Here is a 27,677-nt window from a genome sequence, read left to right as displayed (position 1 = left end):
TAAGGAGTTCTTGTGGTGGGGCGCTCCATTCCTCCAGCAGCGCGGTTATCCAATTCTGGGTGGTTGTTCGTTTATTTGGAGGTGCTGCAATACGCCACCCGCATGTGCCGGACTGGATTTAACTGGGGACGGGAGCCAAGCTCGTCCATTGACGAAATATCCTCCTGTTCCAGTAGCTCGTCGGCCGGCGATCGTTCGATGCCGTCGCACATTGTCACCCATTAAAAAAGGGAGTCAGAGCCGAATACCCGAAAAGAGATGCACACGGGTAGGGAGTACAGTGTGACTGGTGAGGGCACCGTGCTCTGTGGTTTGGAAGGCAGTACGGCCACACAACGTTATGCGTCCGCACACCGTAACAGCTGAACCACGGAAACGACCACGATAACGCGTACCGATAAGAACTGGGCGCGGCAGGAAGTAGCGCGCCGATAAACAGCAATGGCGGACCGGAACTGAATTATTCTGCAACACGGTCGTAGTAAAACTAGGGAGCGTGTTGCGCAACAGCCTCGCTCTGCGGCCAAGTCCCACTCAAGGTCACCCGCCTTACACAGCGGCATACGGAGAACGCACAGAGCTCTGTTCGCGCTGTATTATAGTTGCTCTTCATTAATTTCTTATCTTTAAATTAAATTATTTATCTTTTAAGTTTGATTGTGGTGGTTATTGGTCGCGCCAGACCGCTCCTGAATTTTTTTTTAAATTAATTAAAAGAAGTTAACATCTTGTTGATTTTTAGGTTAAGATCATATGGCCTCAATAGAATAAAAACCTCAAAGTCCTGCTCAGACACACAGCTGTAGGCCATCCTATGAAATGGCCTCACGGTAAGTGAGGTCTCCTTGTCAGGGTGATTTAAGTAGGCGAATAAACAAGTTCTTAAAATACTATATCACTGATTGGGTGGTGTATCGACTTTAGGTGCGGGGATGGTGGGTGGGTTTTTCGTGTTGTGACGCTACTGCATTTGTAGAATACGTTCTTAGTTCGTGTTCGCGTTTTAAAGCGCGTGACCTCATTCTATTGAGGCCATATGATCTTAACCTAAAAATCAACAAGATGTTAACTTCTTTTAATTAATTTAAAAAAAAATTCACGAGCGGTCTGGCGCGACCAATAACCACCACAATCAAACTTGAAAGATAAATAATTTAATTTAAAGATAAGAAATTAATGAAGAACAACTATAATACAGCGGGAACAGAGCTCTGTGCGTTCTCCGTGTGCCGCTGTGTAAGGCGGGTGACCTTCAGTGGGACTTGGCCGCAGAGCGAGGCCGTTGCGCAACACGGTCCCTAGTTTTACTACGACCGTGTTGCAGAATAATTCAGTTCCGGTCCGCCATTGCTGTTTATCGGCGCGCTACTTCCTGCCGCGCCCAGTTCTTATCGGTACGCGCATGCGCTACTGAGGCAGCTGCAGGCTCATTCGACTCGAGGCAGCCGCACGCTACACATCTCCATGCCGTACAGGAGGAGAATGTATAGAAGAAGGAGCAGACTTCCAGTGTACAAGACAGTGGACACCTTTCCAATTAGACCAAATGGGACTGGTCAACAGGAGTTACTACAAGGACCTATTACTTTTGTTGGTTGCAAGATTCAATTTTCTTGTACTACAACAGAAGTAGTTTGTGGCAATTCATGGTTAACAATTGCTGTTTTGAGAGGTACTGATAAACCTCTTCAAGGATTGGAGGCCTACAATGAAAGAGACATTATTTCTTATCGGACTTTTGCAGTTGGAGTTGTACCCAACAGGGATTATGGAACATGTGTTGTTGCAACAGACAAGCCATTTTCGTTGTACACCAGGAATCGTAGGAGGATTAATGCAGATGATAAGTTGAATGTTTGGTGCAAAATGTCTGGTGTGTTAACTAAGTATATTATTGTACAAGGAGATATTACTTTGTATTACCATTCCTAATAAAGACAACCAGTGGTTTGGCTCTCACGATGGCGGTCGAGTGTTCGTATGACACAGCTGCTGCGCGCACCAGACTGGCGGGCCCCTTACCGTGCTGACGATCCACCTGGAGTGGCGCGGTGTGCGCACAGTGAAAGCTTCGACTGACTCTTGCAGTCGCGCTGACAGGTGGACCTGCGTGCACAGCCCACACTCGTGACGGGAGTGTCAGCGGTCTCTGCACTGTGGATGCTGGTTAACTTTTACCCCCGTCACACAAGTGGTTCCTGTTTTCACGAAAGTACCGAGGAAGAGGTTCCCGTTCACTGAAAGACAAACTATGTGAGCCATGATCCATCTGTTTGTTGCAAAATAATTGAGCAAATTTGAACTTCCAATATAATAAATGTCCTTTAGACATAAAAGCTTTTGTCCGCAAATGGGCACGGATTGAGTAGCATCGCCCTTGTGAAATTCACATTGGCTCTCTCTCACATGACAACCTGCGTACCATGGATGAAGAGGGAACACACACATTCGCCGGCCGAAGTGGCCGTGCGGTTAAAGGCGCTGCAGTCTGGAACCGCGAGACCGCTACGGTCGCAGGTTCGAATCCTGCCTCGGGCATGGATGTGTGTGATGTCCTTAGGTTAGTTAGGTTTAACTAGTTCTAAGTTCTAGGGGACTAATGACCTCAGCAGTTGAGTCCCATAGTGCTCAGAGCCATTTGAACCATTTGAACACACACATTCCATATACGTACATTTCCAGAAAGCATTTGACACAGCCACACTGCAAATTGTTAACCTAGATCCGATGATGCGGAAAAATGTATCGAGGTGTATGACTGACTCGTTGAAATCTCAAATAATAGAAACAGTAGTGTCCTTCAGACAAGGGTATCGTCAGCAGTGCCCCAAGGTTCAAATGGCTCTGAGCACTATGGGACTTAGCGTCTGAGGACATCAGTCGCCTAGACTTAGAACTACTTAAACCTGACTAACTTAAGGACGTCACACACATCCATGCCCGAGGCAGGATTCGATCCCGCGGCCGTAGCAGTCGCGCGGTTCCAGACTGTAGCGCCTAGAACCGCTCGGCCACTTCGGCTGGCGTGCACCAAGGAATTGTGGTAAGATTGCTCTTGTTTTCTGTATATAAGGGACGATAGAAGAGGTGCCGGTTAAGGGCGTTTTGCAGCGTATTTGCAACGTAGCGATGCGAGCATATAAACGGCGGCACATAGGGATTGTATATAGGGATTGTACATTACATACCAAAATACGTGGCCCTCAGTGTACTGTCATTTGCCGAAAACCTCGTTTCGATATCTGGAACCATTGACGAAGTAAAAGTGGTGTTACGTCTTAACGCGACTCAGTCTGTATTTGATGACGGCTGCTTGAGTAGAATTTCTGGTTGTGTGTGTGGATCCGTAAGGGACCAAACTGCTGAGGTGATCGGTCCCTAAACTTACACACTACTTAATCTGTGCTAGGAAACCACACACACACCCAACCCATGCCCGAGGGAGGACTCGAACCTCCGGCGGGAGCGGCCGCGCAATCCGTGCATGGCGCCTCAAACCGCGCGGCCACTCCGCTCTGCAGTTTCTGGTTGGTGTGATGAATGTAAGCGTGCTGTAAATGTGGACATATGTAAATTAAAGCAGATGAGTGGCAAAAATAGTACTTTCTATTACGGTATTAGTGGTATGCTGCTCGACAAAATGACGTCTATGAAGTATCGAGCATGATGTTGCAAAGCAATGTGATATGAACGAGCGCGTAAGTACGGTAGTAGGGAAGGGCGAGTGACCGATTTCCGTTCATGCGGAAAGTTCTAGTGAAGCGTTAACTGCTTTATAAAGAACAATGGGTATAGCACTAGTGCGGCCCATTCTGAGTACTACTCGAGAGTCTAATGTCCCCACCAGGTCGGATTAAAGGAAGACAGCGAAGCAATTGACAGACGTGCTGTTAAATTTGTTGCCGGTAGGTTCGATCAACACGAGAGCATTACGAAAATGGTCCGTGAGCTGGAGTGGGAGTCCGTACTGGAAAGATGGCGGTGTTTCGCGAAACAGTATTGACAGTGTTTAGAGACCCGGCATTTGAAGCTGACTGCAGAACGATTCCGCTGGCGCCAACGAAATGATGACGAGGACAAAAAGTAAGAGACACGGGGACTCGTACGGAAGAGTGTAGACAGTCTCTTTGTCCTCACTCGATTTGCGAATGAGAGAGGAGAGGAAATGACCGGTACCAGTAGAATGAACCCTCCTCCATGCACCGTACAGTTGCTTGCACAGTCTGTAGATGTAGATTACGGTGGTGCAGTACAGTTTTTTGAGCTATTTGATACCAGATTTTGAACAGTGGCTGGAATTACAGCAAGGCTGTCGCGCGGCAAGCGTTGGTCGCACAGTGTTTTAGGCGGCTGGAGGAGCGAGGCTGGCCGGTGTCCGCTGCATGCAGAGCAGTGCGGACTCTCGGCTAGAGAGCGCAGGCGACGCAAGTCCAATTAGCGGCCGCCACTTAGGACTCCGGAATGGCGGCCCTGCCCGGCGCAGGCCTCGGCCCTCGGCCCTTGGCCCTCAGCCCTCAGCCCTTAGCTCCTGGTCCCCCCAACTCTCGGCCCTCCAGAGGCTCTGTTGGCGCCATCACAGGCTTCGCTCGGACCCTGCCGTCCCATTTGTGCGTGCGTTTGTCGTCCACCGGCCGGACCACTCTCAGCCTGAGCGCTAATTGGATTTCGTCGGGTACGTCTTGGCTCAGCTATATTATTACACATTACATACGTCGGCTTAGCGTTTATTTCAAATTGCTACACGATAAGCTTATAATACTTCCAGCTATATTCGGAATGCTCCAATAACATACAATTTTTACGGTTTTGTAGTGACAATGTAAGCGTTAATCTGCTACAGTAGTAGCGAAAAGTTACTTGTAATCAACGAAAGAGGAGAAACATGAAGAAAATCTCCGTAAATGACATCGCAACTTTTTTTTAAGTGTTCCAATGGTTTTCAGCTACGTACTTGTGTTACAGACCTAAAGTAAATATTTTTATCATGTTACATAATATGTAAATATCTAGTTCAAATGGCTCTGAGCAGTATGGGACTTAAAATCTGAGGTCATCAGTCCCGTAGAACTACTTAAACCTAACTAACCTAAGGATATCACACACATCCATGCCCGAGACAGGATTCGAACCTACGACCGTAGCAGCAGCGTGATTCCACACTGAAGCGGCTAGAACCGCTCGGCCACAAAGACCGGCCAAATATCTAGTTAATTACCGTTGTGTACAGTTAAGTACAAGAATTTAATAAATATTATTATATTCACATTACAACATTAAAATGGTTTTTCTAGACTATTTTATAAGTTTTTTATACTGTCACTCTGGTTAGACTAAGAACGTATATACCTTTCTATACACAGAATGAGAAAAAATAAAAGTGACGCGGTAAAGTAAAATCTTTCATCCGCCGCAAAACAGGCAATCCGAATTACATTATCCGTACCTGAGGGAGATGATGTGAGTTTAGCTTTCTATCTTAAGGTGCATGGAATACACTGCCGGAAAAAATTAGTGCACTTGAAAAAACGATGTCAATTTTGATCCAGTGACGGCTTATGCCACCTGGGGAGAGAGATAGAACACGTACTGATAATGGTTTCAACGTCCCCTGCCAACAGATGGGATAGTAGCACAGCTAACAGAGCGCCATGTGTGTCTACTCTTCAATAGGGAATTATCACAGCCAGAAGGGTCAGTGTGGTGCAAAGGTGTCAAACGAGCAAGCAGGCAGCCATGCCACAGAAACGCACTCGTGCTTCCTACAGCCAACTGGACGAGTTTGAAAGGGATGAAACTGTGACCTTCCGAGTGGCGGGACGGTCCTCTCGGACAACCGCCACACAAGCTGGACGTGCTGCGGCAGTTGTGCGACGTGATGGTCTCAGTGGTCACGTGATCATTCTGACACACGTAGACGAGGTCTGGACGCCCACGCAGCACGGGCGCCCGCTGGCAGCGTCGTACTGTTAGGACACCAGTGGCGGGTCGTACAACTACCACAGCGCCTGCTCTGCCGCTCGCGGAGGCTACACTACGTACTCATTTGGCTGTTTCTGCGAGGGATAATAGCTGATAAGTGAGAACCGCTTGTACCCTTGATTTGTAAATATAATCATTTCATGTACTCCACATCCACTGTTGCAACGACAAATCTTGAGCGAATTGGAAACCTCTAAAAGAGTGTACTGTTTTATTTTATTTACAGCACTGTACTTTCCGGGTCAGTTTCTTTCGCGTGCTGTGTGATACGAGGGTAAATCGTAAGTGTCTGCATATTTTTCACTGATTCCATTTTTCAACATGCTCACCCTTCTTTTAGTGCACTTCGTCAACCGTTGCTCAAGCTTTCCGATACCCTTTGAAAAAAGCTTGTCGGTTGCTCACAGGGGAGTGTTATGGGGCCATTGCTTTTCACAATATACAGGGTGTTACAAAAAGGTACGGCCAAACTTTCAGGAAACATTCCTCACACACAAAGAAAGAAAAGATTTGTGTGGACATGTGTCCGGAAACGCTTAATTTCCATGATAGAGCTCATTTTAGTTTCGTCAGTATGTACTCTAACGTCATCAAATTGTAAATTTTCGCAATCAACATGTGTGGGCTGACGAGAATCCGCACGCAATTGTGCAATCACGTCATCAACACAGATTTTCTGTGAACGTTTGGGCAGGCATTGTTGGTGATGTCTTGATTGGGCCCCATGTTCTTCCACCTACGCTCAATGGAGCACGTTATCATGATTTCATACGGGATACTCTACCTGTGCTGCTACAACATGTGCCTTTACAAGTACGACACAACATGTGGTTCATGCGCGATGGAGCTCCTGCACATTTCAGTCAAAGTGTTCGTACGCTTCTCAACAACAGATTCGGTGACCGATGGATTGGTAGAGGCGGGCCAATTCCATGGCCTCCTCGCTCTCCTGACCTCAACCCTCTTGACTTTCATTTATGGGGGCATTTGAAAGCTCTTGTCTACGCAACCCCGGTACTCTTCGTGCTCATATTGTGGACGGCTGTGATACAATACGCCATTCACCAGGGCTGCATCAGCGCATCAGGGATTCCATGCGACGGAGGGTGGATGCATGTATCCTCGCTAACGGAGGACATTTTGAACATTTCCTGTAACAAAGTGTTTGAAGTCACGCTGGTACGTTCTGTTGCTGTGTGTTTCCATTCCATGATTAATGTGATTTGAATAGAAGTAATAAAATGAGCTCTAACATGGAAAGTAAGCGTTTCTGGACACATGTCCACATAACATATTTTCTTTCTTTGTGTGTGAGGAATGTTTCCTGAGAGTTTGGCCGTACCTTTTTGTAACATCCTGCATATAAATGACCTAGTAGATAGTGTCGGAAGTTCCATGCGGCTTTTCGCGGATGATGCTGTAGTATACAGAGAAGTTGTAGCATTAGAAAATTGCAGCAAAATGCAGGAAGATCCGCAGCAGATAGGCACTTCGTGCAGGGAGACGTAGACAAATGTAATGTATTGCGAATACATAGAAAGAAGGATACTTTACTGTATGGTTATATGATAGCGGAACAAACACTGGTAGCAGTTACTTCTGTAAAATATCTGGGAGTATGCGTGCGGAACGATTTGAAGTGGAATGATCATATAAAATTAATTGTTGGTAAGGCGGGTGCCAGGTTGACATTCATTGGCTAAGTCCTTAGAAAATGTAGTCCATCAACAAAGGAGGTGGCTTACAAAACACTCGTTCGACCTGTACTTCAGTATTGCTCATCAGTGTGGGATCCGTACCAGGTCGGGTTGACGGAGGAGATAGAGAAGATCCAAAGAAGAGCGGCGCGTTTCGTCACAGGGTTATTTGTTAAGCGTGATAGCGTTACGGAGATGTTTAGCAAACTCAAGTGGCAGACTCTGGAAGAGAGGCGCTCTGCATCGCGGTGTCCAGGTTTCGAGAGGGTGCGTTTCTGGATGAGGTATCGAATATATTGCTTCCCCCTACTTATACCTCCCGAGGAGATCACGAATGTAAAATTAGAGAGATTAGAGCGCGCACGGAGGCCTTCAGACAGTCGTTCTTCCCGCGAACCATACGCGACTGGAACAGCAAAGGGAGGTAATGACAGTGGCACGTAAAGTGCCCTCTGCCACACACCGTTGGGTGACTTGCGGAGTATAAATGTAGATGTAGAACCTACGTTTGCACCACTTCCGTGATCTGTTGATCGGGGCTGAATCTACGGGCCCGTTAACCACCTTTAAGTGGACCAAACAGATGGTTATCCGACTTGGCGAGGTCGGGACTGTATGCAGCGCTTGAAGTGTTTGAGCATTGTGGGCGACCGTATGTGGATACGCATTGTCATGCAACACAAGAACGCGTGTTATGCGTAATTTCGTGAGCAGAACCATAACTATTATGCGTATTGGTTCCCACGTCACTAGTACACCCTTGTGTGTTATTCAGAGTCAAGGCACGGACTTGTTCAGTGTTGACGTTATACTCGGTCTACCGTTTTGAACTGTTCAATAGACTGGTTTAATTCCCCTTGAGAGATTTTCTCCGTATTGTGCTGTAGGTCTTCCATGAATTGCCGCTCCTGGCACACCTCCGGGCCACAAAAATGGGATTACGGGGGGCTGTTCTCCTACGGTGCAAACAGAGTGGCACGTCGCAACAGCGCAAAGCGGACTGATGTGATAACGCTGAACCCTACCAGTGACAAAGACAGCAGTGCCATCCAGCAGATAGCGAGGACTCAAAGCAGGAGAGCCAACCTACCTGTAAGCACAGTTGGAACAAAATTGCAAGTCCATACTGGGGCTAGCGTTGCAGGCAGTGGGGTTAGTAACTGAAGCTTCAAACGGACAATGTTTCTTAGTAATTCCGCTGACAACTCCTTTCCATGTATGCAGCAAAAAAGGTCTTCCTCTCCAACGTGGCCGCATAGAGGATACAATAAGGAGAGTTATTCAAATGTTCAAATGTGTGTGAAATCTTATGGGACTTAACTGCTAAGGTCATCAGTCCCTAAGCTTACACACTACTTAACCTAAATTATCCTAAGGACAAACGCACACACACACCCATGCCCGAGGGAGGACTCGAACCTCCGACGGGACCAGCCGCACAGGAGAATTATTCTAACCGACCGTGACCAAACGAAACTCGACATATAACGAGCAAGAATTGCCGTTCTGCGATGTCTGAACCGCACCTAGGTCTGGATGGTGTTATTGGTGACCTCATGGTGTAGTCACTCGCGAGGCATCTACCCAGTGTCTCACTCCTGCCTGGCTAGCTTCTTTATGTGAAGTTGAAGTCTTGCAGTGGGGGTACTAATCTGTGTTCTTCATTCTCATCAGAAATAGCTTTCTTCGCAAGAGCTTCACTCGTTTCTTGCGTCATGTCTAGATACTCTTTTATCCAACAAATTTAGAATATGATGTAACTCGCTATGCAGCTGACACGCGTTGGTCAGTATCAAGTAGGCTGTTTGATGGTTTGAGTGTTCATTCCTCTGGATTTAACGTAACGTGATTGTAGCCTCAGAGTTGGACAGAATGGAGATTTCCTTCTCTGTTAAAAGTGGACATACTTTGTGGCTCCCAAGATGACAGTGAATCTACAATGATAATACGGTAGTCGCTATTCAGTTTCTGTTTCTCTTCACACCCTACGCATTGGGTCCCCAGCGCCATCCGCATTCCTAAACCTGTCCATTTATAAGCGAGTAAGCCAAAACAGGCCACCGCTAATATGTTACAAAAGATTAAATACATCGAGGTGGGATTTTCGCGATGACCGACAAAGTGGCACATTATATGACTTACAAACGTAATTTTCAATGAATTGTGACACCGACCTTTCTTAAATGGAACTATAAAAATTTTTTTCGGACATCGCAAAGAGCCTTCCATTCTTTAGTCGATCAATTCATGCAGATTACCGCCATTTATGCCAGGGCTGAGCTACCCGTCATCTTCAAAGTGCATTTCATAAAAATATTCTATCCACTTAACCGCCATGTTAACAACCAGCCTGAGAGAGTTAAATGTGTCTGTCAGGTCTTTTCTTGAGAACCTTCGCCGGCCGGTGTGGCCGAGCGGTTCTAAGCGCTTCAGTTTGGAACCGCGCGACCGCTACGGTCATAGGTTCGAATCCCGCCTCGGGCATGGATGTGTGTGATGTCCTTAGGCTAGTTAGGTTTAAGTAGTTCTAAGTTCTGGGGAGACTGATGACCTCAGAAGTTAAGTCCCATAGTGCTCAGAGCCATTTGAACCATTTTTTTTGAGAACCTTCTTCAGATGCGGACCTTGGACTCCCGTGCGAGAGGATGGCGATTCGAATCCCCTACTACGGCTTTCAGAATTCCGTTTCCCGTGATTTCCCTAAAATCGCTAAACGTTAATATCGGGATGACTTGATTGAAAAGGCACGGCCTATTCCTTCGCAGCTCTCGGCCCAGGCCGAGGGCGTGGTCCTTCTCAAAGAACTCGGCGTCGTTATTTCCATTTTCGTCTTCCTTTTGATATGTGCCGTACTCTGTTTTGGCTGCTGGAACTTATCTCCGTTCTGAGTTCTGTCTGCTAGGAGGCGTTTAATAACGGGTAAAAGAACTTACTACCAATGGCCTTGCCGCAGTGGTAACACCGGTTCCCGTCAGATCATCGAAGTTAAGCGCTGTCGGGCTGGGCTAGCACTGCATGTGCGACCATCTGGTCTGCCGAGAGCTGTTGGTAGTTGGGGTGCACTCAGCACTTGTGAGGCAAACTGAGGATCTACTTGATTGAGAAGTAGCTACTGCGGTGTCGGAAACTAACGATACGGTCGGGAGAGCGGTGTGCTGACCCCATGCCACTCCCCCCCCCCTTCCCCCCCTCCCCTCCCCTCCCCCCCCACATATTCGCATCCGGTAATGGTTGTGGGGTGAGGATGACACGGTGGCCGGTCGGTACCGTTGGGCCTTCATGGCCTGTTCGGGCGGAATTTAAAAAATGTTTCAAATGGCTCTGAGCACTATGGGACTTAACATCTGAGGTCATCAGTCCCCTAGAACTTAGAACTACTTAAACCTAACTCAACTAAGGACATCACACACGTGCATGCCCAAGGCAGGATTCGAACCTGCGACCGTAGCGGTCGCGCGGTTCCAGACTGAAGCGCCTAGAACCGCTCGGCCACCAGCGGCCGGCGGCGGAATTTAGTTTTAGTTTTTAATAGAACTTATTAAAGCAAATTTTTAAAGAAGGTGGAAATAGTTTATAATAATACTAAAACTGTCTATGATCAATAAACCGATAGGAAAATACTACAAATTAACAGAGATGTTGTAGAAACAGTTCACGAGTTGTTGCATATAGGCCAGTGGAAGACAACGGCTGGGCGGTCAGCAAGAAAAATTAATAGGTGACCAAAATTTCCCTGCAGTACTTTTGGTAAACTATAAAAAAAATGTTAACCTTTGGATGTATTGTAAAAGAAAAGTTAACGATCGGCGTGTACCGCCAGCTTACACTGAGAGCAGTAAAACAGGACTTCTCGGCGAACAGTCGACAGATGCATGTGGGGCATTACTGAAAAACACAGGGAAATAATGAAATGAATGAGGGAACAGAAGACTGCAGTGTTAGACGCAATTATGGCCGTAAAGTAAACGAAGTGGATGTGGGTGGGACATGTAACCACGCGAATGAATGATAAGTGGACGATGAAAGGATTTCTGTAAATCCAAAGAGTTCCCTTGCGGAATACGTCTGCTTGTTGTTACAAGTTCCTGTTAAACAGGAGCGTCCGTTGTCGAATGGCAGTCGGAAGACGCCTGTCGGCCGTAACTTTGTCCCGCTCTTACGCGACACGGCCCGATTGCGGGCAGGCGGGATACGTTACAGTCCTGAAGACGCCGTAAAAGTTTGACAGCGAATCTGGGAGAATGCACGTGTATCCGGTGCAGGTGAGTGTGCTTAGCAATTCAGATGGGCCCGCTTTTTCCCCGCTGCAGCCTGCTTCGTCTCGGCTCGGCTTCGCAGAACGCTTTGCATAGCGGTCCAGTTGCCGCGAATTACCATGCATTATTTATGCGGACCGGGACGGGCCTAACGAAAGTTGGGCCGGGGCGGCTGCGCCGGCTTATATCCCCGGCGACAGCGCATTAGCATGGGACGCGGCGGTATTCCATTTGCCTGCTGCCTAATCTCTGACTACCCGCGCCTGATTGTCTCCGCTAACGGGAAGATAATGGCCCTATTTCACGGCGGCCGCCACAGCTCTGAGGCACCGAGCTAGCGCAGCAGCTCAAGAGCGCCGTGAAGCGCCAGAAGGTCGACGCGACAGCCTGTCACAGCTTTTCCACATACTAACAAAGTAACGCTTTTGTTGTTATCTTTATCGTTATTACTAGCACCGTGTGACACCTCATTGTACATAAATACACTGAAGAGCCAAAGAAACTGGTATACCTGCCTAGTATCGTGTAAGGCCCGCGCGTGCACATGACGTGGCATGGACTCGACTAATGGCTGAAGGAGTGCTGGAGGGAACTGACACCTGGATCCGTGAATCCATAAGAGTACGATGAGATGGAGATCTCTTCTGAACAGCATGTTGCGGGGCATTCCAGATATGCTCAATAATTTTCGTGTCTAGGGAGTCTGGTGGCCAGCGGAAGTGTTCAAACTCTGAACAGTGTTCTTGGAGCCACTCTGTAACAATTCAAGACGTGTGGTGTGTCGCATTGTCCTGCTGGAATTGCCCGAGTCCGTCGGAATGCACAATGGACATGACTGGATGCAGGTGATCAGACAGGATGCTTACGTACGTGGTACCTGTCAGAGTTGTATCTAGACGTATCAGGGGTCCGATATCACTCCAGTTGCACGCGACCCACATCATTACAGAGCGTCCACCAGCTTGAACAGTCCCCTGCTGACATTCATGAGGTTGACTCCATACCCGCACACGTCCATCCCCTCGCTAAAATTTGATACGAGACTCGTCCACCAGACAATACGTTTCCGGTCATCAACAGTCCATCGTCGGTGTTGGTGGGCCTAGGCGAGGCGTTAAGCTTTGTGTCGTGCAGTCATCAAGGGTACACGAGTGAGCCTTCGGCTCCGAAAGCCCATATCGATATTTCGTTGAATGGTTCGGACGCTGACACTTGTTGATGGCCCTGCATTGAAATCTGCAGCAATTTGAGGAAGGGTTGCACTCCTGTCACGTTGAACGATTTTCTTCACTCGTCGTTGGGCCTGTTCTGGCAGGATCTTTTTCCGACCGCAGCTATTTCGGAGATCTGATGTTTTACCGGGTTCCTGATATTCACGGTACAGCCATGAAATGATCGTACGGGAAAATCCGCACTGCATCACTACGTCGGAGATGCTCTGTCTCATCGCTTATTCGCCGACTATAACACCACGTTCAGACTAGCTTAAATCTTGATAAAATGGTTCAAATGGCTCTGAGCACTATGGGACTCAACTGCTGTGGTCATCAGTCCCCTAGAACTTAGAACTACTTAAACCTAACTAACCTAAGGACAGCACACAACACCCAGTCATCACGAGGCAGAGAAAATCCCTGACCCCGCCGGGAATCGAACCCGGGAACCCGGGCGTGGGAAGCGAGAACGCTACCGCACGACCACGAGATGCGGACAAATCTTGATAACCTGCTATTGTAGCAGCAGTAACCGACCTAACAAGTGCGCCAGACCGTTGTTGTCTTATAGAGGCTTTGCCGACCGAAGCGCTGTATTCTGCTTGTTTACATATCTCTGAATTTGAATACGCATACCTAAACCAGTTTCTTTGGCGCTTCGGTGTGGATACGAATGTAGATTCCCGCACTATCATCATCATCATCATCATCATCATATAACATCCACTGTCGAATGAGGCCGTCTGCTATACTTAACCCCGCATTGCGCATTAGAACTATACGCACCCATGCTTTTTTCCCTCTAAATTCAGACGTCACCTCCCCGGGCAGGCCGTCGTCTTGGTCAACGTCGTCTTGGTCAATTGTTACCTCTGGAAATCCGGGTAGACGTTAATGGACATTAACTATCTGCACGTAACATCGTTTTTCGATTAGGTAAGTAGAACACTTGGCCCTCAGACTACTAAACTTTATTAGGTTTTTACATGTTTTAAAATAGGTTTCAGGTACCAGGTTTTTTTAAAAGAAACATTTACAACTTAAAGTACTTTATTGTGCAGTTGATATATTTCATGGAACACAAGTTACGAACTAACGTTATTTATGAAGGTATGAGCATGTTAATATTGACCCAAACGGATGTGAAAGCGCAGACAGATGTCTTGTATGCAAAAAGCGTAAAATAAAAAGAAGCAGAAAAAGACAACACATAACTAAGCAAAGAACATATAAAGTATAACAACAATTTAGACAAAAAATTCATGTCACAAGAACACGTGAAATAAGGAATGAAGGCTTGAATTGCAAGTTTGACACACTCTCTTTGCGTACTTTGAATGATCACACCGAGCAGTTGCGAGGGTTGCACTGGACGTACTTGTTGTTAGTCTTCCGCTCCCTCTGGCATGGGCAGTAACAACACTGTTTTTTTTTTTTTTTTTTTTTTTTTTTTTTAAGACGATCTATCCTTGACTGATTCGATGAAAAAGCATTCAATTTTTTATTATTGTTGCTAGATCTGCTAGCAAATTCTGAAAATGGAGGTAACACTCTCAGAAATTTCGAATATTATCACCGGGAATCTAGACTGGGACCTACATTTTCAGTAGGCAGTCACATCAAGTGCTATAAATATCTGCTAGTGGACATAAATATGGGGTGTGTCCACCATTCGCCTTTATGACGCCTTGAACTGTACTGGGGACACTTTCAGTGTAGTGTGTGGATTTCTGCGGATCAATGGCGGTTCACTCTTCACCAAGAGTCAAAACTGGAGAGGGAGTAGTGATTTTGGACGTTGAGGTGTGGAGGGAAGTCGACGTCGTATCTCATCTCAAAGTCGGGACTCGAAGTAGGCCAGTGCATTTCAGGAATGATATTTTCCACAAGCCATTGCTTCCCAAATACTGGATTATGACAGAGTGCATTGTCATGCTGATAGACCCACAGACAACAATCATCTTCAAACTTGCCTGTCTGTGTTACACTGTCTGTAAAATGTGTTCATATCTTTACGCATTTAACGTTCTCTTTAGCGCACGGAGGGGACCACGCTGTAGCAAACGAAGACACGCCCATACCGCAACACCACGTACTTAATAGCGCCGCAGATGGTGCCAAGTAAGGATCTCTAGGCGTTCGCCAAACCTAAACCACTCCATCGCAGTAGCGCAAGTTATGGCGTGATTTACCGCCGCTTCAGTCTGGAACCGCGTGACCGCTACGGTCGCAGGCTCGAATCCTGCCTCGGGCTTGGATGTGTGTGATGTCCTTAAGTAAGTTCGGTTTAAATAGTTCTAAGTGTAGGGGACTGATGACCTCAGATGTTAAGTCCCATAGTGCTCAGAGCCATTTGAACCAATTTACCGCTGCAAAGCAGTCGCTGTCCATTTGCGTCGCTCTGTACTCCACCCCAACCGACGCGTAGCGCTGACCTTAGAAACGTGTCGCTTACAGAGGGCTGCTCGGCCGTTGTGGCCAGCTCCTTTTAACTCCAGTGTGCTGGATGGACTGCTGGCAGCTGTTTGGAACAGGTGTCGAGCGATTCCTTCCGCTGATTTCACGCCATTTTGTACAACCACCCTCTGCGCTGCTCGGCCAGTCCCTTTCAGTCGGACAGTACACGACTTGCATTAGCTGTGGTTGTGCCGTCGCGTTTCCTCCTCACATTCACACTACCAGCGGTCGACTTGGCCCGCTCTAAAATGGTTGGAATGCCCCTGATAGGTTTGCTACACCCAGCGCCTAGTCCGCGTTCGAAACCACTGCCGCAGTACTCGCCGCCCCCTGCTGTACTTGCTGCGGGTCCTCCGTTCGGGAAGTCTGATGGCCAGTTCTCCAGTACAGACGGGTGTCCGGGTGCTTCTGATCACATAGTGTACTTGCTTGCTCCGTCGAGCATCTATACTCCGTCCACTTTCACAGTTACATTGCATTGATAGTGACAACTTCAGCTGCACTCCGTTTCGCCACACTGTTTCTTTCCCCGTGTCCTAGTGGTTGCCAACACACATTTGTCAGTAGCTCGCTGACAATCCTCAGTTTTACTGCTGCATGTCAAAAGTGTTAGTACAAGCTGATGGTAAACTTTCTTTCTACAACACATTGAAAGCTCAGATTTTCTCTTCACAGAAAGCACTACAGGCCACATTTCTTGATTTACGACACACTTAAATGTGATTTGCAGAGTATACATGTAGCTGTAGATGTTTCTTTCTCCTCCTAATCGTTCGGTCACACTTTTCTACTGGGTTTAATGAAACCACTCATCATCTGGTTCCATCACTCCCTTGCTAATTTCTCTAATTTTTTTGCAACTAATTTTCTTGTCTGTGTTCAGACTCCCTATGGTAAGTTGTTCCATATGTTCCTTATGCTTACCTGCACTAACGGCAAACAGTACAGTGTCGTCAGGAAAACAAAGGAGGTTCAGATATGTTCCATTAATTCGCATTCAGTTTTCGTTTCCTGGCCTAAGTATCTGAAAACTTGTTGTGGAACTGCTGATGACAGTTTTCATGAAGCATTATGTGCCTGGCTGAATCCTCTTTCAGTCCTGAGTATCTCGCTATCTTTGTGCAGTCCAAATGAAATTGTACAATTCACACGTTTTCTTCCGTATATTGATAAAGACTGAACGTTTCTGGAGCTCTGTCAGCAGATGTTACGTTTAAACCGGCTAAAACGTTTTCCCACAATCTTTGACTCGCAGACAGAGCGTTCTCTCGTACTCATTATTCCGTTCTATAATTTCATATATAACTTACATATTGTCTGTTGTTAATGTTAAACAAACTCTGCCATCGCGGTAGAAAACATTTTTCAAAAGTTTATACCCGAACGTACTCGACCACAATTGTGGACATGTCAGTTGGTCTTTCGTCATTCCTTCGGAAGATACAGGTGTAGAAAATGCGTAAATGTCTCTCACTGACTAGTAAATTTATTGCTATAGTTCACACTATATTTCTGCCTGTTGTATCTGACCTTATGTTACACTAGCGACCCCGGTATGCTTAGCAGTTGCGAGATGTGTGTTGGAATTGGCTATACCGCTACGTTACATTAGTTCCCCCCCCCCCCCCCCCCGCGCCCCATGTCTCTGTGCATCACCTCCTCTTCCTTCCTTCCTTCCCTCTCTTCTCACAAGGGCATCACCTCAACCCACCCCCCTCTCTGTTTGCATCTCTTCCTCCTCATCCTCCTCAATGTCCATTTGCTCCCCCTCTCCCCTTTCCCCTTCTGTCGTCTTACCCCCCTCTGTAAACTTGATCTCTGTTTATTGTGACTGCTAACGAAAGCTTGATTAGTAACTGAAGTCGCTGAAACTGAGTGCGTAATATAAGGTACTAGAGAGCCCTGTCCAGTTGCTTGATCTCTGAGGAAAGGAGCTTCAGTGACAATATTTCCCATACTGTTCATCTATGAATGCGTAAGATTACAAAGTTTCGGACGATTCAGATTCCGTAGTTGTATTCTAATCATAAGCCAATCAGCTATAAATGCAACTTTACCGTGTTCCATAAAACCGACAGCGAGGAAGAAAACAAAACAGCATGTTGTTGTGTATACAATTTTTGTTCCAAAATATACTATATAAGGAGAAAATATGTACATGGGTTAACAGTTTGTCAAATGGCTTACATGCCTTCCTATTATAGTTGAAACTTATCGCGAGAAAGAAATGCGAACCATGCATTTACTTCCTCGCAGTCCTGTACATTGCTTTTTAATGACATGATTATTACGAATTATAGACAATTATACTGGTAGTATAAATGTTTTTATTTTATGTCATTCACGATGAGCACATTTCGGCATATTGCCATCATCAGGTGCTCTGTAAATACGTAAGTTATATGCCGAAATGGGCTCATCGTGAATAATATGAAGTAAGAACGATAGACAGAGCCGCGTAATAATCATGTCCTTAAAAGACATTTTGGATTACGGGCCCCAAAGAACAAAAAAAAAAAACTGTACACTGCCGTTTAAGAAAATATATCTAGCCTTTGACCTTCCGAGAGTACTTTCGGGTATAGTGTAAAAATTTTAAGTAATTAGAGACTTTTGAAAACGACTTGTCTTTATATAGTAGTATAGATTTTCTAATTCCAATCCGGCACGCATCTGTAAAGTGTTGCAAATTAATACTCAAATTTTGTTGCTAGGTCTTACCGTGGCCTTGCAAGATACTGATCTAGAATTGCTGCATTGGAAACTGCAGACTGTCACACTTTATTCTATTAACTTTGCACGACGTGTCCGGAAGCTTAATGCCTGGCGCCTAACGAGACGGTCGCTACCTGATACATATTTCCTCTAACAGATTTTCAATAACAAACCCAAGGTTATTTATAAATACAAGCATTCGTAACTATGCCATTTCGCCTACTTGTTCATTTAACACTGCTTTAAAAAAGGAAATAAAAAATGTGCGTGTTCACGTACGCTTCAGTGCAGGCGTACCATTAGGAAGTATAGTCTCTCTCTCTCTCTCATACACACACACACACACACACACACACACACAAACACACAGTGGCTGTAGGCAGAGCCAACACCGGCAGACGGCGTGCTGCCGTTATCGCTAATGAAACGCCATCCGGTCCCCACCCCCCCACCCCCCTCCCCCTTCCCGCTGTCCCAATTTGACGATCGGCTTCGTTACGGGTCTCGGTGTTTCCCCAGCCCGGCACAGCCCTGCGCTGCGCTGCTGTGCGCAGCCTGACCTTCCGGCTCAACCCAGCCAACACTGACGTCACAGCAGGTCTTCCGACCCAGCGGACCTCACGGCAACAGGAGAGAGAGAGAGAGAGAGAGAGAGAGAGAGAGAGAGAGAGAGAAGCCTGTTTGGAGGCGGGGCCGACTTTCTCGACATCCCCCCCTTGCTGTGTGACTTTTCCTTTCTATATTGTGTCTTTCGTAAAGGTACGCCACCGGTGCAAAAAAAAAAAAAAAAAAAAAAAAAAAAAAAAAAAAAAAAAAATTACACGTACGAGCACGGAAAAATAGCTGCTTGTTAAATCCCACCTCATGTTGTGGATACGTAGCGTCTAATTGGCGAACGCGGACTGGCGCAGTATTTCGACACGTGATGATACGTAATATTTTTTTTTCTCTCCTTGTCTTTCGCCTTACACCTGGTTCGCTGTAGATTCTCGTATAACTGTGCAGCGTATTCCTAAGGTATTCAGAGGAAGAAATGGAAATACTGGAACGTTTTCCTGTCAGGAAAACAGTTGAGGTATTAAAAATACCACAACATCACCTGTAATTGAATGAAAGAAACCACCAAGTTCTGCGATGCGATTTCTGCTGCATCACACCTGCAAACATTCATTCCCACCTACTAACGGTTGCTAATTTGACATGTTTTCGTCAAAACATTTCATCTTAACTGAATAAGTAAAAACTATGTTGCAGTCATGAATTCTAGTGCCGAGATTAAAGAAATTCCAAGTCTCTATCATCACTTGGTGCTCATTCTGAAACATAAAAATGATTCTCATCTACACGAAACTGCGGCTTTCCGTATTGATTGATACCTTTTCAAATAGCTGTGATAGGGGCTACTCGTATTTTTTTCTGATGTAGTACTTTTCTTAAAAGTTACCGGCGAACATTGTCACAGTATGCAGACTTTTATACCTGTTTCAGTTAACTTGTCTTCCACTGCTCTTGAAGTCGCAGGAGGCCAAAATGGAAGGAGCTAGCCGCAGTCTGCGGGCGTGGTAAGTGTTAGCACGCTGCCGGGATTTTAAATTGATTACCGATCCAGTAATCGACCGTATAAAGCAACTTTCCCGCTTGCAAGGGATCCTTGGTTTGTTGGTTCCTTAGAAAAAAAAGGGGGGGTGAGGATATCACAACTGTAATTGGAATTCAGTAATAACGAAACTATTAATACATTCTGAAATGAGTATTAAATAGCTGAAACAACCTGTTTTCGGCTCTATCGGTTTTTTCTTTTCACACCAGTTTAACTTGACTTGTTAAGATCGCTCGAGATAACCGGTTCCTAAAATTTTTTATTCCTATTATTTCCTGTAGTGAACGATGAAATCGAACAAAGATTGAAAAAAGTTCACTCTCAGTTTCAAGACATCACATTAAATAGGCAAAGAAAAGAAAACTTAGTCTGTCCACCGTTCGCTGCTTCTCCAAAAAAGTGATAAATAGTGGAATACTACAAAGATCACTAGTATTTCTCTATTGATTCTAATTATTTGAAACTCTGTTCAAAATTCATGTTGTAATCGGAGATCATACTACTATTTGGGCATTATGAATAGTCAGTGCTAAAGGGTGAAAACTTAGGTTCACGTTGAAGAACTCTGTTTTTCGTGTTAATTTGTCCGTTTTCAGTGGCTGCAACCTGATAAAGGGGGTTTTTATGTTGACACAGGCAGCAGATCATGTACCTTCTGTTTTCATTGAATGCTATGAAACAATTGTTAAGTTTTTAATTTATTACCGTTACCGTGGTTTTCCTCCGTGTTTAATTATTTCTTAGAAATGGCAGACAGGTCTTTAGTATTTCGAATCAAATGAAGCGTTGTACTTCGTTGCTACATAACTTGATACACCCAACAAAAAAAGTTTTGCATCACCTCTGATCCGAAAGTTCCGGAACCTGTACAGAAAATTGAAATAGAGATCTACATAAACATCATTTCCGCCCTTTTTGTTGCTCATGAAAACCACATACTGCATGTTGTACCACCATACAGCGAGACCTTCAGAGGTGGTGGTCCAAATTGCTGTACACAGCGGTACATCTAACGCCCAGTAGCGTTTTCTTGCATTTACGCATGCCTTGGCGTACTATCCACAAGTTCATCAAGCCATTGTTGGTCCAGATTGTCGCACTCCTCAACTGCGGTTCGGCGTAGATCCCTCAAAGTGGTTGGTGAGTCACATCGTCCATAAACAGCCCTTTTCAATTTTCGATAGGGTTCACATCTGGAGAACAAGCTGACCTCTCTAGTCGAGCGATGTTGTTATCCTGAAGGAAGTTATTCACAAGATGTTCAGGATGGGGGCGCGAGTTGTCGTTCATGAAGACAAATGCGTCGCCAATATGCTGCCGATATGGTTGCACTATTGGTCGAAGGATGACATTCACGTATCGTACAGCCGTTACAGCGCCTTCCATGACCACCAGCGGCGTACGTCGGCCCAACATAATGCCACCCCTAAACAGCAGAGATCTCCACCTTGCTGAAATCGCTGGACAGTGTGTCTAACGCGTTCAGGGTTGCCTTCAAACAGGTCTTCGATGCTTGTCTGATTGAAGGCATATGCGACACTCATCGGTGAAGAGAACGCGATGCCAATCCTGAGCGGTCCATTCGGCGTCTTGTTGGGCCCATCTGTACCGCGCTGCATGGTGTAGTGGTTGCGAAGATGGACCTTGCCATGGACGTCGGGAGTGAAGTTGCGCATCATGCAACCTATTGCGCACAGCCTGAGTCGTAACACGACGTGATGTGTGTCTGCACTAACAGCATTATCCAACATGGTGGCGTTGCTGTCAGGGTTCCTCCGAGCCATAATCTGTAGGTAGCGGTCATCCACTGCAGTAGTAGCTTTCGGGCGGCCTGAGCAAGGCATGTCATCGACAGTTCCTGTCACTCTGTATCTCCTCCATGTCCGAACAACATCGCTTTGGTTCACTCCGAGACGCCTGGACACTTCCCTTGTTGAGAGCCCTTCCTGGCACAAAGTAACAATGCGGACGCGATCGAACCGCGGTATTGGCATGGTGGAAATACAGACACCACGAGCTGTGTAGCTCCTTCCTGGCGGAATGACTGGAACTGATCGGCTGTCGTACCCCGTCCGTCTAATAGGCGCTGCTCATGCATGTTTGTTCACAACTTTGGGCGGGTTTAGTGACATCTCTTCAACAGTCAAAGGGACTGTGTCTGTGATAGAATATACAACGTCCATCTTCAGGTGTTTTGGCTACCGGGATGATGCAAAACTTCTATTGATGTGTGTATATAGTGACAAGTGCTGGTGCCATTCTATAAACCTACATGATTGTCTCAGCAATGCTGCGCTAATCGTTTCCGTCGGCATTGTTATTAAAATAGCTCATATCGCCTATCCCATTAGAGTAGTAACGCAGTATTTCAAGCCAAAGCGAATTACCCGGATAAAAGTTACTCATTTAAAAAATATATATATAAAATATTTCAGCACTGCTCCTACGACTAATCGATGTTTCGAATTTTTACTCGGTTATTTGTAAAAAAAATACAAAAATCTCATACTGTATCTGAGACCTAACAGACACCGAAAAGTACCGGTTACTCCGGACTAGTGTACTGGTATCGGTTTTTACCGGTAGGTTTTCCCCATCGCCAGCTGACGACGGCTGGTCCTCAAACTGAATGCGGCAGGGCGTGGCGACGGCCAGACTTGTTACTGCTTCACTAGCCCCACAAAAAATGGTTCAAATGGCTCTGAGCACTATGGGACTTAACTTCTGAGGTCATCAGTCCCCTAGAACTTAGAACTACTTAAACCCAGCTAACCTAAGGACATCACGCACATCCATGCCCGAGGCAGGATTCGAACCCGCGACCGTAGCGGTCGCGCTGTTCCAGACTGTAGCGCCTTGAACCGCTCGGCCACCTCGGGCGGCCTAGCGCCACTGTGTTAACTGCATTGGTTATTAATTGTCAGTATGATAGCACTGTTCGCCAAAATTATGAGGCCAGAATTAGTAGAATATATATCTGGACTTCTTATAATTCTCCAAATGGCGCAAGTTTGGAGAATATTTTGCCATGTAAAGACGGAGAATCAACCGGCGTGCCCCCATAGAAATGTATTTGGACCCTTGTTGTTCACGTTGTATAAAGAATGTTACCAAGTACAGGCTTGAACAGTTCCACGGCTTCCCAGACATTTGAACACTACAGCAAAATAACACATTAATTACGCTCGTAGGCCTGTAACCAGAAACGCCATGTCTTCAGCCGCCACAAGAGCTGTGCCTACCGCCGTGTTGCTCTTTTCCACACGTCAGTCGCCTAACACACCTTGTCAGTGGCAGCTGTGCACAGTGGCTGCGTTCGCAGACAGCCTCGGAGGGACCTGAGGAGCCTGCAGGCAGGCTGTTCATTAGCCGGGGCTGGGCGATAGCCGCCGCCCTCGAGCCCCACTCTGCCGTGATGTGATGTGATGTGATGTGATGTGCCGGCCAGAGCCACTTGGAGACAAGGTGGGAGCTGGGGCACCGGGCGCCGTCCTTTCACTCAGAGGTCGTTCAATCCAGACGGCGCACACACACACGCACACACACACACACACACACACACACACACACACACACACACACACACACACTTCATCTCGCAAGTCGTCCTCTCTGCGGCAGTAACAAAGGCCACCTCGGCGTAGTCAGTAACATTGGCAGCTCCTGTACCGACTACATGATCCTCCACAAAAGTCAGGGCCGGCCGCTGTGGGGATGTTTAGTCCCATAGTGCTTAGAGCCATTTGAACAAAAGTCAGGGAGCCATTTGAACAAAAGTCAGGGTCTGTACGTGCAGGGAACTTCATAACGTTTCCAAACAGCTTACACAGAATATGTAGAAGAGGTACGAAAAGAAAATTTCGTGTTTGCACCTTGTTGGTATTGCGGTTTTCAGTGAAAAGGCTTGTGAGTAAATACTGCAGTCTACGTCCGTTTGAAGCTGCTTACTGTACTCACGCCTAGATCGTCCTCTTGCAGTGTTTCACCCCCCCCCCCCTCCTCCCCTTTGCCACCTTCTCGCTTACGTTACCAAACTGACGATTCCTCAGTGTCTCAGGGTGTGTCCTATCAAGCGATCCCTCCTCTCGTTGTCAAGAGTCCTAAAAGTTTCTTCTTTCCCTGATTCGATTCAGCAGCTCCACGTTAGCTTCTGCTCTGCCCTCCTAATCTTCAGCATTATACTGTAGCGTCATATTTCATTAGCTTTTATTCTCTTCTTGACTGAAGTATGTATCGTCTACGTTTCATTTCCGTACGGGGCCACACAGTAGAAAAATACCGTCACAAGACGCTCCCTGTTATATGTAAAAACGTTCCTTTTTTTTCAGAAAGGGTTTTCTTGCTATGGACAATTTGCATTTTATATCCTCTCTACATAGATCAGCGTCAGCTATTTTTCTGCCCATGTAACAAAACTCTACTGCTTTTAGTGTTTCATTTACTAATGTCCTTTGCAGTTGACTACGTCCCATTACCCCTGTTTCACTTCCGCAGATGTTCATGTGGCAATAAATCGAATGGTGCTCCGAGAATTAGGTGAGACAATGAAAGTAGTAAAGGAGATTTGCTACTTCAGCAACAAATTAACTGACAGTGGCAAAATATAAACAAAATATAAAATGCAGACTGTCATTACAGAAAAACCATTTTTGCACATGTCAAATATTTTAACGTCTAATGAAAATTTAACTATTAGATAATCATTTCTGACCGTAGTGTAGCCCTAATGGAAGCGCAATTAAAACAACAGACAAGAAACGAACAGACGTTTTTCAAATATTGCGCTATAGAAGAAAGTCTAAGGTTAGACTGGTGGATAGAAATACTGTTGAAGAGGTACTGAATACAACTGTGGAAAAGGGGTATTATCGCAGGATTTGACTAAACGATAGGGATAGGTTGACCGAACGCATCTAGAGCTATCAAGCAATACTCAGTTTTGTGGTGGAAGGACAAGTCTGAGGGATAAAAATTATAGGGAGAGAGTAACGCTTGAATATAGTAAGCACATTCAGGTGGATGTAATTTAGACTAGTTACGCAGAAACTGCAAGAATTGTAACAAGAGAGATGAAGTGGGGAGTTGCTTCAAACGGATCCTCGGACTGCAGCTGCAGCACAAATCTTCATCTACAATTGTTCACAGAAGATGGGACGCTCCTTTTACTATTTTAAATCAGTTTGGTATTTTAAGCCGTTTTTACAAGTATGTCTCTCAGATAAAAAGTCTAAAGTGTTAGAGATGTTGGCGAAGTGCCTAAGGTAATATTGTCATTTATCAAAGAAATGTAAACTTATCAAAAGAAAATGTTATGTAATGTGCCTTGTCTCTAGTACATAGCTTTTCATGTAGGCTGATAGCGTACATGATTCTTTAAGATCTCTCTCTCTCTCTCTCTCTCTCTCTCTCTCTCTCTCTCTCTCTCTCTCTCTCTCTCCCTCTCTCTCTGACGCCTCGACTTGATAGATGGAACTGTTCTGTATGTGTCAGTTGTTTTATTTCAATAATTCCAGCATAAAAGAATTTCTGTTTATTGAAGAATTCTGAGCCCCCTGGGTCACCCTTAGAATTAAAGTCTTTTTGATAAATAAATTTGGCTTTAGTAATTGTATTAATTGACGCTTGCGTGGAAGAGCGAATGATCAGTAGACTTTTCCGAGCGATTGAAATTTCAATATCCGCAAACGAGAACCTGCTATGTTTATTATTAACACACGAAGTGCGGTAGGCTTAGTGGAAGACTTTCTTTATGTATTTCAATGCTGTTTTAACGTAGCCACAACAAGCAAGTGCTTTTCGGTAGCTTTGGTTTGTACTGAACTCAGATAAAGAAGCTAATGTATTCAAAATACCGGTATATCGATAATTGTTACTTTTGGGTAGGTGAAATGATTTCGCCAAGTTTCGTGAGTCCAGTGATAATTTTCAATTTAATCGTCCACTTTAAAAAAATGTTTACTTTTGTTCCTGTCGTGTGTACATGGCGGCTGCCGGAAGGTAATGTATCCTTGGTGGTGTCTTCTTCAGATGCGGAAAAACAATTAGTGCTTCCAATAGTCTGAGATCAGATTCCTGAGAAGGGAAATTAGTGCCAGTCGGTGGTTGTGCGCAGAGATTGTGAGGCTGAAGGCTTTTGGGGCCGAATGGAGCTACGATGCTTAGACTTATAAGGAGGACGGGAAACTGCACCCCGCTTTCGTGGTGCTGCGGTGGCAGCGTAGCTGAACTCGAGGTCGCCGCAGCTCTCTACCCAGCACACTTGAGCTAATACCCCTTCCCCATGTTCGAACTTCAGTAAAATTTAACTATCGATTATAAAATAAACAAAATATAAATCTGAAAGTAGAACTAAATATCGGACAGTACAGAAACAGCGCATGTTTACTATCCCAGAACCGCAGCGATGGATCAGCGATGAGTAGGTGTTCCGTGAGTTTGGAAAAACTACTGGATAAATGCTAGCGTCCGACCCCACTCGTCAGCTTTCAGCAATGACGTCACACCTCAGACAAAGACGCAACGTGTAAGAAATCTATGAAAGCAATGGATCGTACACGTAAACAAACGAATGTAGGTAGCATACGATAAAATTACAATCAGTTCACGCAGTTATTTGCTTAGTTATGAATTATATTGAAACGAATTGAAGATAACGGAAAAAGTTTAGAACAATAATTATAAACAAATTTTCATGTCTGATAAGTATTCTCGTAATTTATACCAGTAGAAAAGCACAGAGAACCTTTAAATTGCATTACAGCAGAGCGCATGGTGAACTCATACTGTTATAAAATAGCTTAATTTTACTATTAATTATTGAATCTAATGGGAGAAGGCAGGAAAGTTGGGATTTTGTGTGGGGAGAAACTAAAATGTAACAGAAAAACAGGGAAAATTAAATGAATGACAACAAATACGAAACAGTAGCATGAAATGCGGAGAAACCGAGACACCAAATTCTAAAATAAAAGCCAATAGACAATTAAAGAATATTTACAAAAAGTAACGAGTATTGTAATCGATAACAGAATGAACGTACGCAGGTAAACTCCAGTTACCATGATTCATACGTAAATTACTTTTGCAGGAGTTGTATGCAATGAAACGTAATAGCATCGCTTCATTTGTAATTGCTCTCTTAAACTACTACGGTGTATAACAAAAATTAGAATCGTTTAACTAGAACTGAGCTTCTGTATAGGTCTATTCTAGTTACCCATTCCAGTATTAGTAACATTTTTGCAGTAGTTCAGAGAGCAATTACAAGTGCAGAAATCCTGTTAGCCTACACTTTAGTGCTCACACCTGCTGAAAAAACTATCTAATTAATGAATCACTGAGTGGCTGGAATCGGTAACTAGAATTGACCTGTATAGGAGGTGAGTTCTGGTTACCGATTCCAACTATTCGTTCGTTCATAATTTTGGACATTTTTGCAGTAAATTTGTGGACTATCTTTTTGTAGGATTTCTAGATTTAGTATTGAACTCAGAATTACTACGAAAAGATAAATATTATGTGAACAGCTTCCAAATTTTTCTTTTTTTTCATAGTAGTGAAGAGAGTAATACGGTGTGTAGAAATACTGTAACACTTGAGTGCACACATTTGTTATTAAAACGGTCTAAATACCGAACCGTGGGATGGTTGGGATCGGTAACTAGAATTAGCCTATATACGTCCCAATTCTAGTTATTGACTCCAGCATTTGCTAGACCCTGGGGAGTGATGGCCTCAGATGTTAAGTCCCATAGTGCTT

The sequence above is a fragment of the Schistocerca piceifrons genome, chromosome 7, assembly GCF_021461385.2.
Source record: "Schistocerca piceifrons isolate TAMUIC-IGC-003096 chromosome 7, iqSchPice1.1, whole genome shotgun sequence".
Taxonomy (NCBI): domain Eukaryota; kingdom Metazoa; phylum Arthropoda; class Insecta; order Orthoptera; family Acrididae; genus Schistocerca; species Schistocerca piceifrons.
Note: the sequence above shows the minus strand (reverse complement) of the source record.